Raw genomic sequence first — 14,950 nt, 5'->3', positions numbered from 1 at the left:
ATTGTGTCGAACAACATCAAGGCAGAAAAACGGGAAATGTTTCTTTATTTGGTTTTTTTATGTCGTTCTAACTCTTTAAAGCCATTTAATAGCGTTCTACATCGATTGTGTCGAAATACAGAAAAGCAGAAAAACGGGAAATGTTTCTTTATTTGTTTTTTATGTCGTTCTAAGTCTTTAAAACCATTTAATAGCGTTCTACACCGAATCATTTATGACAAAATTAAATAGGACTTGCCTCATGTTCATTCCATTTTCTGACAGTACAATAAAGTTTGGTTCAACTGTCATTCTCCCAGTAACTCATTTCCTTTCCAACGTTATGACAATCGGTATTGTTTGTTGTAATAGGCTGTATGTTTTTTTAATGCATTGCGTATTTACTTGCACACAACAACCACATAAACAGAAACATTTTTGTCAAGGTATTTTTGAACAAAAGTAATACAAGGATGAAGAGTGTGCAAATACAAGGCGATTAAAAAGTGTCCCGGCTAAAATGAAGAAGAATTACAAACTATAAATTCAACAGTTACACTTAAACGGATGAACAATTAAAATATGTTCCATCCGAACGAACATTTCCTGGCAGACAGACCCGGTGGAACCATTTTCTACATGAGATGCAGAAAACCTGTGTTTGGTTTGGTTTGTTTCCTGAGCAGCCTATGGCTTCGCATTTTTCCCATGCCTCAGTGCTCTTTGCATTTGCTTTGAACATTTGGTGGTATGGCCGTTTTTCGATGGACAGTGAAGATTCCGCATGGTGTTCCTCGTGCCAAATTTCAAAGTGACTGCGCGTTTAGCTTCATCCAGCTTTTGTTTCGGCTTGGTGGATGAATAAATCAGTTCTTGGTTTGCTACTGTTTGCTTTATCCAGTTTCTTGCTTCACTAGAACTAACATCCACAGGAAGAGGGAGATTGTTGAGGACACAGAACATGTTTACCACACATAAAACACCACAGTCATAACTGTTTTTTTTTGTTGGGGAACTGCTTGACATTGTACAAATTTCCACTCTGTGTACAATACTTTTATGCCAGCAACAGCGTAGCAAGCGGCCACTATTTGGAAAACCATCGTCATAAAACAGTTTAGTTTGGAAGATGTTAACGTTTCGAAGGTGTCAATCGAAGCAATAATTTTTTCCTTAAGATTTGCTACGATTAGAAACCAATGACCTCCAGGGTTGCAGACAAAGCAGAAATTGTCGAAGTTAATTGCTTCTCTTTGGCAGGCAAATGTAGCAATCACGTCGTGCATATTTCTTTCTGCACACTGCAGAAGAAAAGAATCGAACATTAAGAATGCGGGGCTTGTGGTATCTTTAATCAGGCACTGGATTGAAAATTCCAGTGATTCCTCTGTCAACCACCGGTTCCCTTCCAAACACTCAAGCAGATAGGTCTTACTCCAACCCTCATCAATTTTGATTTCGGAATAGTTGCTTATCCATGGAAACAGCTGAACTTCAGAAGAATGTTTAACTTCACCATCATCCAATTCGTGGATCGAAAACTCATCAACAATTGTTGTATCATCTAAAGCTTCTAGACTTAAATCATCTAGTGTGTCAACTGTTTGGCTAAGCTGGACGAATTTTCCTTTTTTGGGTGTTGATGTTGCATGTTGTAAATTGACGCTTTTTCGGTCCAGGGGAAAAGTGGCATCTGGGGCGGGGTCAACTTCGTAGTCATAATCCTTTGGTCTTGGCCGTTTTCGACCGGACTTTTTTTCAGAGCCACGGCTTTTTTTGATCATCATCGAAAGTGAGTAACTACGTTGGTCTTTACTTTTATCTTTTGACTCCTGCATTGCCATTTGCACTGCTAGAACATGGAAACATAAACCGGTACTTGGACAAGAACACTTTGAGGGCTTCGGGTTTAAAACAACGCTTTGTACGTTGTTCGTGAAAGGATTCATCACTGAAAATGATGATGTGGCAGCGGAAAAGCCAATAAGACCTCGCTTGATGCATATTCGTGCCATCGCTTTTTGGGTCGTCCGATAAATAATCATCTCCCTTTTCCACACTGCCAACCTGTCTGACTTCATCTGAAAGTGTTTCGCTTACAAAATTTTCCATTGTGGAAATAACTGGCAAGTGTACTTCAGTGCGTGGTTGCCGCAAAAAAGTAAACTCTGGTTTTAACTGGTATCTCCCGAAGCCAGTAACTGCCCGCAAAAAGTCGTAGCGGTAAATGTCCTGAACTTGCTTTAAAATCATTATCATCAGGTCAATGGGTAATAATTGGTGTTCTGTTACTGCCTTAAGCACGTGGTTCATACTTTCCGCGATGTTGTTTGTTACAGCACCTTGTTGAAACGCAGCAAACTTTTCTGTTACAAACTTGCAGGAGTGTTGAATGAGATCGTTTTTTAAATTTCCATCAAAATAGCTTTTATATGATTGCGACCAGCTGCTTGAAAGTATCACGTACAAGTTATTGAAATCAGTTATCGACTGACAATCGATGAGGCGCGTAACGTCGTCTTTGAGGACCTTTTCATCATCTTTTTCCCCACCATGTGATTTTATCCACCTCTCGACATCTTTTGAAATGTGATTTGTGCAAAACACATTCACAAGTCTAGGAAAATGGGTCTTGAGGCACCTGGTCATTCCTTTTTCTCTGTCCGTAACTATTGGTATATGTTTTGCTTTAGTGATGCAAATGGCGGGAAAAATATCGCGTAAAAATTCCCTGTGGTACTTCAAAAATTTTCTTTCGTGCAACATGAACGCCACTGGAAAAATGGGATCATCCTGCATTTTGACGTTTCTAGCGACAAGCACTGACACGTAAAAGTTCCCGAGGCAAAACGTGGTGTCATAGGAAACCACTTGCTTAAGATTGGGATTTGAGTTTGAAAGACTGACTAAATTTTTCATTTCTTTTACATGTTCCTCCGCTGCAAGATGAACTACCAAGTCGGGATAAATTGTCAATTGACGTACAAAGGTCCCCGTTTGAATGGCTACTTCAACAGTGCTGAAATATTCGTCGTTTGAAAACTTTTTTTTAGCGATGCACTGTACTGTGTATTTTCACATTGTTTTACGTCTCGTGGTCTATCGACCGACATTCGAATCTGATCATCTTCATGACTTTTTGGGTTTGCATTTCGTCATACACTTTTTTGGGCTTTTGAGTTTCCGTTTTTGAAGAAATATTTTTGATTACTGTTTTAAGAGTTGGAAGATAAACTCCTGTTTTCTTTTTCGCGTTTCCGTGTGGTGTATCCATATGAGTTTCTTCATTTCCAAAGTAGTGGACTAAACATAATGGTGGATCCTTGGAACTTTCGGGTAGAAGAGTAAACACATGTCTCTGAAACGCCGCCGAAGTTTCTTTTTTTCTGCCACCAGGAACTTTTATTTTGTAGTACCGGCGGACGATTCCCAACTTGTCATTTTTATGACGACCTTCGCCGATAAACCTGTACTGGTCGCATTTAAAATCATTTCGCGACTCCCAATTTTCTCCTTTGAAAAAGTAAGCACTTCCGCCACATGGCTTAACAGCTGGAACATGTGAGATGTCCACGGGATTTTCCAGTAACTCTTTTGCATCCAACAAACTCAAAGGCTTGTTTTCTGATTTTAACAGTTTTATTTCCATTTTTTGAATGCTTGCTAATAAAGATTTCATACAAATTTGCTACAAGTTGAAAAAAAAGGCATTAATTATTAAACAAGTCCTTTGAAATTATGAAGTATAATTTAACTATAACATCGCAAAATATCCTTTCAATTAACACATAGAAGTTAATGATTCTGCCTGGCCGTGAACACAAAGAGCTAATCGCGACAACAACGCAAGGTCACTGACAGCAATGCGCCGCAAAACAGCATGACGTCTCAGAGCGAAAAGTGCAGTACGTCACGGTTGTGGCGCAGTCGGTCACATATCCAAATAAGAGTCGGTTAATTAAATAAAAGTTAAATGGATAATGTCAGTACTATATCACACAAATAAATGCCTTTTTACTATTAAAACAATTTTTTGATTACTCGTTAGAAAATATTTATAGTTGCACAACTTTGGTTTAACGATGCCAAGGATGTGAAACTGCCTAATTTAATAAATTTTAAAACTTGCTCTTAACGGAGGGAATGTGTAATAATCCTGATTTTATTTTATTTCGTATTATTATCGTCAAGCAGTTCTTTTACCGGTTAGTTTCTACCACACTCTATCAAGCGAAAGAATAGTGTGTGACTATTGAACTAACTTGTGTTTAATCTAAAGCAGTGTTTCTCAACCTGGGGGTCGCGACCCCCAAAGGGGTCGCCAAGCACTTTTGAGGGGGTCGCGAAGACGCAACTCAACTCGGAATGATTTTATCAGTAGCATAAAAACTTTCCCTGTGACTTCTGTTTAGCATAGTAACTCACACGATTGTTTGACCTAGAACGGGCGCAACAATATTTGCGATTGTAGCCTATACTTCTATAATTGCAGTTTTTGGCTTTTCTTAACATAAAAAACACGAAATAGTGAAATGGTTAGTGAAAATGAGCCACAAACACAATTTTAAGGGTTTTCTTGAGTACAGCAAAACGCCGAACTATCGGAGCCACGTTAGATTGCAAATGTGTGATGAACACAATCAACACATTCTGGTAGTTAAACTTCTTGCGTGCGTGTATAAAGGGGTCGCGTTGTGTTAGAAAATCTCTGAAGGGGGTCGCATAGCAAAAAAGGTTGAGAACCACTGTTATAGAGGCAGCATGTTTTATCTAATTGACCGGTTATGTTTGTTTCTTTGCTAACGAATAGGAAATTTGTGCTAACTGAACTGTTGCCGGTCGTCCAATGTGTAATTTGTGCATTTCTGGCCCACGGATCCCACCGTCGTCAGCCAACTTGCTGTTTGCTGTAAATAACTGTATTTTTCCGGTAAGCCTTGTTGCTTAAAGTCTCGCAGTTCGTTACTAATGTGTTTTGGTGATGTTTATTGAATTTGATGCTGTATTTGCAGAACCTAAAATCTCCTGATCGCTTTGAATGTTACTGTGACTCTGGTCCTATAATAGTTCGGTAAGAGTCAACTGTACTGATAATTTCTCGTCTGTTTTCTTAACTAAAGTAGTGCATATTTGCAGAAACCGCATTTGCCCATGTGATCGTCTTGCTGCTGAACCCTTGAGCGCCATCTCTGTCCTGAATTGTCTTAATAAAAGAATTCGTTATTTTGGCTCTTGGTGCCTTGGAGTTGTTGAGCGCGAGGAAAGGCGCGTTGAGAACCGTTCTAGGAATATAAGCGATCGCCCCTGCTGTGCTGTCTGGGCGCATAGAGTCACGCCCTCTACCAATTAAAAGACAGCGCAACAAGAAGTTTAAAATAATATGTGACACATGAACTGTTTAAAGGAACCCAGGTGGCCGACAAGCAAAATCGTAGGTTTTTTCCAACGAAGAAAGACATAAGGAACCACTTTTATAAAGCATATTGCGGTAGTAGCCTAAATTAGCAAAAATAGATCAGGCAAACGCAGCACAACACATCGAAGAATGGAAAAAAATCTAGGTCCAGGCGACAACATTCTGTTTTGACCTTACGTTGCTGGAGATGATGACGCCAGCAACGTAAACTTTTCAGAAAAGAGACTCCTTCTTCGATACGGTCGTAAAATTTGTCTTTTGGATGCCACATACAAAACTACAAAGTATGCTCTCCCCCTTTTTTTTGCCAACCGAGGGCTTGTGAGTATGCCCACACCCGCTTTTGCAGACATACTTGGATCAGCACCTGAATAGAAGAGCTTCCACCCACCGTCCAAATCCACAGTTCCGGAGCCACGTTTCTTGGAAGAAGATATTCCGACAATATCAAGATGGTTTCGCTTTGCTTCTTCCACCAATTCCAACTCTTTTCCTGTGAGTGTGAAAACATTCCAATTGCCAAATAAAAGTTGGTGGAGTGTGCGACTTTATCTCGAGTTTGATTACTCTGCGCTGTTCCCCTCCGCCTCTCCAAACATGTAGCGAGCACATTGGTGGAGCTGCCATTAAGGCTGGCTGAAGGTGGAGATTGTCGCTTACTTTTCGAACGACCCCCTCTGCCTAAGGCTCGAGCGCGGACCTTTTTATGCTGCGTGACGTCCGAGGCAGCGTGTTTTGCTTTCTGTCGCGCTGTCATGACAGTTGTTGAAAGTGTTGCCGTGTTTAAAGACAACATTAGCCGCCATTATGCGACAAAACATGTAGGCTATGGCATTACTTTATCAGCAGCGGAACGGCAAACAAGAGCAACAGAACTGGACAGAAGACTTGTAAGGCAGCAGAAAGTATTCATGAAAGCCGAAACAGCCCAGAAAACTGCTACTCATGCCAGCTTTGTGGTCGCATACAACATTGCTAAGCACAGCATTTATTTCACACGATTTATTCCTTGTATAGGTGGATAAATACGCGAATAATGTATCCATTCAGGAATCTGGCCCGCCAAGTACTTCATTTTCCCATATCAGTCCCGCCGACTGGAGAAGTTGCCCGCCCCAGCAATAAAGGCTATTGTTTAGCAATCGAGACAGTCAATTCTACTTTGATTTAACCTTATCCAGTGGCACAAACGTACGCCAAATAAGCATATAAAATTACTTCAACCATTTCGCGGTCCGCCCAAAATTGCCTCACGGACCCCAAAAGGACCGCGGACCCCAGTTTGAGAACCGCTGGTATCCAAACGCTTCAAGTTAAAATCAAACACATTGTCATTTTTCGAGCCTTATCTAAGCTGACGCAGGCTTGCCTTTTTTAGCTCCTGCCTGTCCAAACGTTAACATAAACGGCATTTTTTACCAAAATCGCGGTTTATATAGACATGTGTAAGGGGATTTCCCGGCGACATGAGCGGTCAAGGGCGTAATGATTAGTCAGGATGAACTTGGCGCATATTGCGCGAGAGCGGAGCATATTTTATGACGTACGGGAAGCTAGTTTTCTAGCCTGATGTACGCTGCTGTGCTTTTGTTGTGGAAAAGGCTATACAAAATAGCGGGTATTGGCATGTTGCCGCTGCAGGCATCCCACCTAACGTGGGGATTAACGTGATTAGGCAGGTTGGTTATTATGTAGGCCTAATCCTTTATCGTTTTTTTTTCATTACTTCATTGTATTGTTTATTATCTAACAGACGCGTATTGAGCTTCCAGTAGCCGTTTCCGTGTAGCCTACATTAGGCGCCACATTTAAATTTATGTCCACAATTTTGTGATCAAACATAATACCTGTGAGAATAGCGTCCGCAACATCGGTTAATAACGATTCTGCAAGTAAAAAGAAGTCAATACGAGTCGCCATCATTGGATTTGTTTGAATTCTCGAGTAGCCTACTTTCTCGCAAGTGTATGCCTACTCATATATGTCTGCACAGTGGCTCGCGAATTGCTGTTGGCATGCTTCCGGTCCCACGATTTTTATCAAAATCCGCGTTTGCTCTCGCTAATTCTATATTTCCGATTTTGACCGATGTAATTAAATACCTTCCGTTCGGATCAGCTGCCTGTCCAGTCATTGAATATGTTGGGTTTTTCGAAAATAATATGGCCACACCCGTGCTACGATTTGAACCATGCGCCCAAATGATTTCTCCACCCCATTCCATTTGTCAAAGTTTTTCATCGTTACGAGAACATTGTGTTTCCTGTATTAAAGGTAATATGATATTTTTCATCTCTAATGTAGCCTACTTGTACAGGGAACTAATACAGAGGTTTCTTCGTCGCAATAGGCCTTTACGATATTGAAATCATTCTTGCATTTGTAGCAAAAGCAATGCATCGAATCTGGGGCAAATCTCGGTGTGACATTCACGGCATATGACCGGGATCGGGGTTTCGCATAAACTTCGCGACTTTCGGTTAGGCAAGATTCCAGGGCTTCTTCCACCTCCCTTTTTAAGATTGGTACTCTGTAGGTTCTGGTCTTCAAACCTCGGAGTTCCCGAAAGATGCCCTGTGGTTTATTGAGCTTCGTTGTTGGTGTAGGTTATAATATGCTTGTTTTGTGCTTTTTTATCTTTCCCCGCATGTAAAGTTCTTATCAGGAGCTTTATTGAGAAGTTCTCAAAAGAAGAGCGCTCCACACGGCAGAAATTGACTTGCACCTGCACATTTTTCTTATCTCGAGGGCTCTGTTGCACATGTGATTGTGTTTCCAAGCAAAAACGAATGGGTCCCCACACACGTGGTAATGCGGATTAGTTGCCAAACGAATAGGGTCTACTATTGGCTACCACTGGCGGCTTTGCAGACGCCGAACGGCCGTTTAATGGCCTATTAACATGGTTTTCAATAGCGCACAGTTCCTTTTTCAGCAATACCGTTTTCCACAAAGTGTACAAGCCTTAGTCATTGATTCTCTTTTAATTTATTTGTCAAAAATAAAGAAGCTACCATGTTAAAAATCGTTCTTAACCGTGTTTGCAAAACCCACAAGTTGACTTTCAGTGACCTCGTGTCATGCGGCGGTCAAGCTGACAACATCCATTTATCGCGGCTTTCGGAGATGTCACGTTTATTTTTTAACTTTTATGTTGAACAACAACTGTTTGCCTGACATGAAACCGAAGTACGTATCAAGGGTCAAGCAGAGACCACCCCTCTGCTTTAAATCGCCTTGATTGTAAACCAGCGAATTTCTTTCTGACTGACTGTTCAGTGTACACATATTATGGGCTATAAAGGTAACCATTTTGGCCGATTTAGCCATAACCAAAACAAAGAGTACGCTAATGAGTAAGCTGAACAAAACATCTAAAATTTTGCAGAAGATGTACTCGTGTTTTCTAGATACATCAAGTTTTAATTTATCATGTTTTACATTGCAGATAATAAACGTTTAAGCATGAATTTCACACGATAAAAAATTGACCAACCAAAACTTTCGTGCATCACTAGTTTAAAACAGTTGCAGACTGCACATAAAAAGTTTGGGAACATTTTGTCTCATTCGTATCGAAATATCACTTTCTTTACAGTCGATACGTACCACCAGTGGTTTCCGAAGTTTTTTTTGAACGACTCTTGGTCAAAGTCAAAGCAAAAATTACATCTAGTTGAAATGGGCTCCCCTAGTATTTTGTATTGTACAGAAATGTCACTCTCAGGATTAAAAAAATGCTTATGTTAAATTGCGCATTGACCTAAACTCCTGGTCCGTTCGACCTAAACTCCTGGTCCTCAACACTCTTCCATTTATGTCTTTTTGTAATACGTTGTACTGCTTTGTTTTTCACATAAAAATGTTGCAAAACCCAAAAATTGGTATGAAAACAAGCATAGCTCAAAACACCAAATTAAACCTCGTGACAGCAATACAATGGTTTAAATTGCAGCCGGTTTTGGGCCTCCTTTAGTTCTTCATGAACTTGTGAAAAAATATGGAAGTGATGACTGTTACTGTGTAGAGAGTCGTCGTCAATTTAAACCTTTTGATTTGGTGTTTGACATTAGTGTTACTAGATTTAGTCATCCATTTCATCAGCACTTCGGTCGCTGTGTGACTGATAGTGGGTCTGGAATAGTACACATAATTGCATTATTAGATACAACCAATGGTGGGATTCAAACTTTTTGTCTTTTTTTCGTCAGCCGGTTCTATCACAAAGTCATATTTTTCAGTCGGTTCTGTTACAAAAAGTCCATTGACAGTAACCTGTAACGGTTCTACCAGTAATTCTAATTTCGTGAGATGGTTCTATAGAACCGTTGCGAACCAGGTGAATCCCACCACTGGATATAACGAGAATGTAGGTCCCCACACACATGTACTTGAAAATTGGTAATTGTTTAAACAGGTTGCAATTACTTTCATATTCGGAAAAACAAATTGGTAATGGCTTGGAATGCATTTGTTGTTTATTCAACCAAATTGATAAAAGCTTGAAAATGCATTTATTGTCAATTCAACCAAAGCCTTAATACACATTTTTCACATCACCTTTTATATCATTAGCATGTTTAAGTAGTAGAGCAAATGGGAACTAGAATGGTGGCTTTCTGATATACTTCCATTTTATATACTCTATACGATATTTACCAATTTACTATACACATCATTTGATCTACACATATGATTGTTTTTGTAAACAAAAACTAATGGGTCCCCACACGCGTGTTTGTGCGGATTTACGGTAAACAAATGTTGCGGTGATTTTTAAATTCTTAAGAACAAATTTTTAGATAGCATTAACCCAACAATAAAAAATTTTGTTTGTATTTTTTTGCACTATTTATTGTCGTATAATTACAAAAACATTAAAAAAGAACGAAACAAATACTTTCAATTTAATCTCTTGCTTTGACCCAGATATTGTCGCCCAAGGTCGGGTTTTAAAGACAATTTTTTTCTAGAAAGCTGTAACAGTTGTGTTACAGACACTTTAAATTAAAAAGCGATTTGCTGCAAGTGTATACATAACAAATTGTTTTTCATATAACTTTGTTTCGCAAAACGTGTACCATTGACCTGTAGTCACCTTTAGGGTGCACACACCAAACGACTGTTTGACCTTTTGTCACCGTTTTCAATAGCACGCCGTCATTGGTGTTCAACAACACCGTTTGACCTAATTTATACATGCCTTGAGTATTTGATTCAAAAAAAAAAAAAAACGCTAAGAAAGAAAGTTCTGAACTGTGTTAGTAATACCTACTAGTTGACCTTAAGTAACCCGTGGTCATGCAGCGGCCAACCTGACAACGAGCATTTAAAAAAACATTTATCTTGCAAAAAAGTCAAGTTTATTTTTTCATGTTTAGTTTGATTAACAAAGTTTTGCTTGACATATACGAAACCGAAGCACGCTTCGTCAAACGACGTCTCGTAAACGTCTGTCCTACGTCAAGCTGAGTCCTCCCGCTCTGCCCTATTATTCGTAAACGTACTCTCTTGGGACTTCTGCCTACAGTGTCTTTTTTGACCAAACGAGCGTTAGACACATTTACGTTTCGAGGGCCTGTGGGTGTGTCTCTGGGTCATTCGGGGTCAAACTTCTGGAGGATCAAGTTCAGATTAATAACTAACATATGTACAAATTTGAATCAATTTGAAGCACTCTTTCTTTACCAAACGAGCGTTACAAACGAGCGTTTAAAAATTTTACGTTTTGGGGGTCTGTGGGTGACCCGCTGGGTCATTCGGGGTCAAATTTCACGGGGACCAAACTCGGATTAATAACTAACATCTGTCCAAATTTGAATAAATTTGAAGCACGCTTTCTTGACCAAACGAGCGTTACAAACCAGCGTTAGACAGAAAAAAGAAAAAAAAATACGGACAAAAACAATATGTGTCCCCTTCAGGGAAGGGGACCCATAATAATTAACTAGAATAGTGGTTTTCCTATATATTGCCAGTTTATATATACTACATCATATTTAACGATGTATCACATATACCATTTACTATATTTATAATGGATATATATTTAGCACCTACATTTCATTGGGTCCCCATCTTTTTCCTGGCACTTTATAACATAATTGTTTCTGCAAGCATAATCTAATGGGTCCCCACACATATGCATATGCGATTTGGTAACAGTAAAAATAGGGCACAATCATTGTTAGATATTTACCAATTTACTATACACATCATTTGAACTTCACATATGATTGTTTTTGCAAGCAAAAACGAATGGGCCCCGACACGCGCATTTGTGCGGATTTATGGTAAACAAACATCCTGGTTATTTTTAGATTCTTTAGGAAAAACTTAACCAACTTTAGCCTTAACCCAACTTTAAAAGTTTTGTCCGCATTCTTTTTGCATCATTATTGTCATATAATTACAAAAAACAGTAAATAAGGAAAAATACTTTCAATTTAATCTCATGCTTTGACCTTGATATTGTCGTTCAAGGTCAGTTTTTAAACACAGTTTTCCAAAACTGAAAATGTGCTTGATAAAAAATAAAACGACATAGCATAGCTGCGCAAAAACAGCTGATTTCTTATCACCAACACGACTGTCTCGTAAAACGTCCGTCCGGACGTCATGCTGAGCACTCCCGCTGCATTCACCCAACTTAACCGTAAACAAGTGAATTCTGAGCACTCCCGCTGCATTCACTCGCCTTAATCGTAAACAAATGAATTACTACCTTGAGAGTTGAGACTTCTATCTGACTGACAGTGTACACATATTATGGGCTGTAAAAGTAACTATTTGGACAATTAAGGCAAATTTTTAAATACTAAACGAATAACCTACTGCAAAAAATTGTTTAACATTTCAGCACATTAGGGCTTGTATTTCTGGCCTAAAACTTATTATTTTGGGGTTTAAGGGGTAAAATTGGGTGAATCCAATAAAAAGTTACAAAATTCTTTAGAATAGCTAACATTGCACCAACCAACAAAGCACGAAACCCTCAGATTATGTACTTGGGTCAGTACAGCCGTTTTTAATTTTTTTCGCTTTGGGGGCCTGTGGGTGAACCGCTGGGTCGTTTGGTGTCAAACTTCAGGAGGATCAAATTCGGAACAATAACTAACATCTGTGCAAATTTGAATAAATTTAAAGCACTCTTTCTTGACCAAACGCATTTAACAAACCAGCGTTAGACAGAAACGAATATTTTGGGGTTTAAGGGGTGAAAACGGGTAAATCTTTTTTTTAAGGTACAAAATTCTTTGATATACCTTATATTGCACCCAACAACAAAGCATATAACTCCTAAATGAAGTAATTTAGCAAGTATAGCTGTTTTAAAAATTTCATGTTTTGGGGGGCTGTGGGTGAACCGAGGGATCAAACGGGGTCAAAATTCACATGGACCATCTTTAGACCAATATCTATAATGTGTGTACATTTGAAAAAGTTTGAACCATTAGAAAAGAAAAAAATATAGAGGGAAGGGGACCCATAATAAAATCAGGGAAGGGGACCCATAATAAAAATGCACCACATTCTATTGCGGATTTGACCAAAGTGTTAAGCTGTAGGACACTGCTGATTTTCTTTGCCAGCAGTACTGTGCTTTTGACAAAATATCCCAAAAGTCAGTTTGAAAAATTCATCAAAAAAAACAAACCACACATGCTGCAAGAGCAAATGTATAACTTTGTTCATTGCAACAAAATCATTTGTTTGCCTATTTATTTCCAGTTATCCTTTACTCAAAGGACAAGATTTTGTGGTCAATACTGTATCAGCTGTCAAGATTTACACAGAGCAGGGTTTTCATTAACTCAAAGTGCCTAGTGAGATGCCAGGGTCTGCCTCTCTTGTCATTTAAATGCATGTGTTTGAAGATTTAGAGGCATGTGGGTCAATTGGCTCAAAAATGTCAATGCACACCTTCATATATACATCCATCATGTGTAAAAATTTTGATACATTTCAACCACTAGTTCTAGACCAGGGGTGTGCAACATTTTTCATTGGTGGGCCATGTATGCATTTTCAGCATCAAGCGAGGGCCACACATTTTTTTCATGTACGCAATAACTTTGAAAATTCTTCCAAAGCAGAGGTGTGCAACCCGCGGCCCGCGGGCCACAATCCGTTTAGTGTGGCCCTCAACAACACTCTGATTCAGAGCAAGTAAAAATGCACATTTTAGCCAAAAATCCCCGCTAGTTTTCAGTAAATCTCCTAAGTTGCTACACGTAACAAGAATAAGCTAAAACCAGGGCATGGAACTTAATTCACCCACACCCATGGTCTTCTATGCGCACTAGGTGGTGGTTGCGTATCTATACCGAATGTGACGTAATATACCTCATTGTCTGGTAAACAATTACTTTGTTGTCAAAGGCAGTGTTGCGACGAAACTTACTTGCACCTAACATTTTCAAGTTGATTTTAAACGCAAAATAAAACAAAACGCAGGGGTGTGGAAATAATATCGACATGATATTATAATGCAAGCCGCACCAACAGTAGCGTAAAAAAACGTGGAAATACGGTACATGAAAAACATTGTGTGGCCCTCGCTTGATGTCCGAAATTGGTTATGTGGCCCACCGACGAAAAAGGTTGCACACCCCTGTTCTAAAGCAATTCATTTATTTTATAAAGCCTACAGAGTTTTTTTTTCTTATACAGAGTCACAGTGAGAGCCACATGAAATGGGCCGGAGGACCTGTTGCACACCCCTGTTCTAGATCGAAACAAAGTGCTACTTGCAAAACAAAGTGAACCGCATTACTAAAAAAGTTGAAATAGTGGTTTAGCATGTTTTGCTATTGCACATACACTATAATATATTTTAAAACATTAATATATTCCCTACACTTATTTTCTATGGAGTCCCATGGTAGCCACCGTCTTTCAAAACCATAGTTGTTTCTGCAGGCCTTTATGGGCCTTCACACATGCAAAGTTGAAAATAATGCATTTCAGGAAATAACCAGCAATAAGTTTGGTGTTGTAAGGTAAAAGTGATCAGTACTTGGCTTAAACAATCATGCTGCTAAAATTACAAACAATACAAATCTGATTAAATTCAGACATTGTTTGGAGTTTGTCCTATTTAATGTTCTATTTTAAAGGAATAAAGGGGTAAATTGTGTTTTATGAACTGTCCAAATTCCATTCAAATCTGCGATTGTTAAATTTTTTTACTCATTTAAGGGGGCTGGCGGGGTAAGTGTTGAAGCTATAGGGTGAAACACAACAATAAACATCTATAAACTAGAAAGGTGGCTTTCTAGTATACTATCTTTTGATCTACACATATGGTTTGCAAACAAAAAATGGATCCCCATACGAATGTTTGTGCAGAGTGCAGATTGACATTGATTTGCATCAAAAATTTTTGATTAAAAATGCGACTGCCTGTTAATGTATGTCGAGACCAAACAGTCCACGCCATAGATGCGTGATCGACTCATGTGTAGGGCGACGCTTGGCGGACATTAAACTTGATTATGTGAATGGAGTCTTGCTTCATAACAATGCAACAAAGCAGACTTTTTTAACAAGTGC

General features: G+C 39.1%; 1 long non-coding RNA gene and 1 pseudogene across 2 annotated transcripts in view; one reads left to right on the top strand and one right to left on the bottom strand.

The window, feature by feature from the left end:
• Positions 1-4,750: 4,750 nt before the first annotated feature.
• LOC145214076 (uncharacterized) lies at positions 4,751-5,080 on the top strand. Its single transcript, XR_013856964.1, has 2 exons — positions 4,751-4,909; positions 4,992-5,080. It is a non-coding gene; the product is annotated as an uncharacterized LOC145214076 (long non-coding RNA).
• Positions 5,081-9,204: 4,124 nt separating this feature from the next.
• Positions 9,205-14,950, bottom strand: part of LOC145214282 (pre-mRNA-processing factor 40 homolog B-like) — a 58,546-nt pseudogene continuing 52,800 nt past the window's right edge. The window contains exon 23 of the transcript XR_013857015.1: positions 9,205-9,530. The product of XR_013857015.1 is annotated as a pre-mRNA-processing factor 40 homolog B-like (transcript). The remainder of the gene's footprint in view (positions 9,531-14,950) is intronic.

This window comes from Phallusia mammillata, chromosome 2, assembly GCF_965637545.1.
Source record: "Phallusia mammillata chromosome 2, kaPhaMamm4.hap1.1, whole genome shotgun sequence".
Taxonomy (NCBI): domain Eukaryota; kingdom Metazoa; phylum Chordata; class Ascidiacea; order Phlebobranchia; family Ascidiidae; genus Phallusia; species Phallusia mammillata.
The sequence above is the reverse complement of the archived record's forward strand: the minus strand, read 5'-3'. Positions and strand labels throughout refer to the sequence as shown.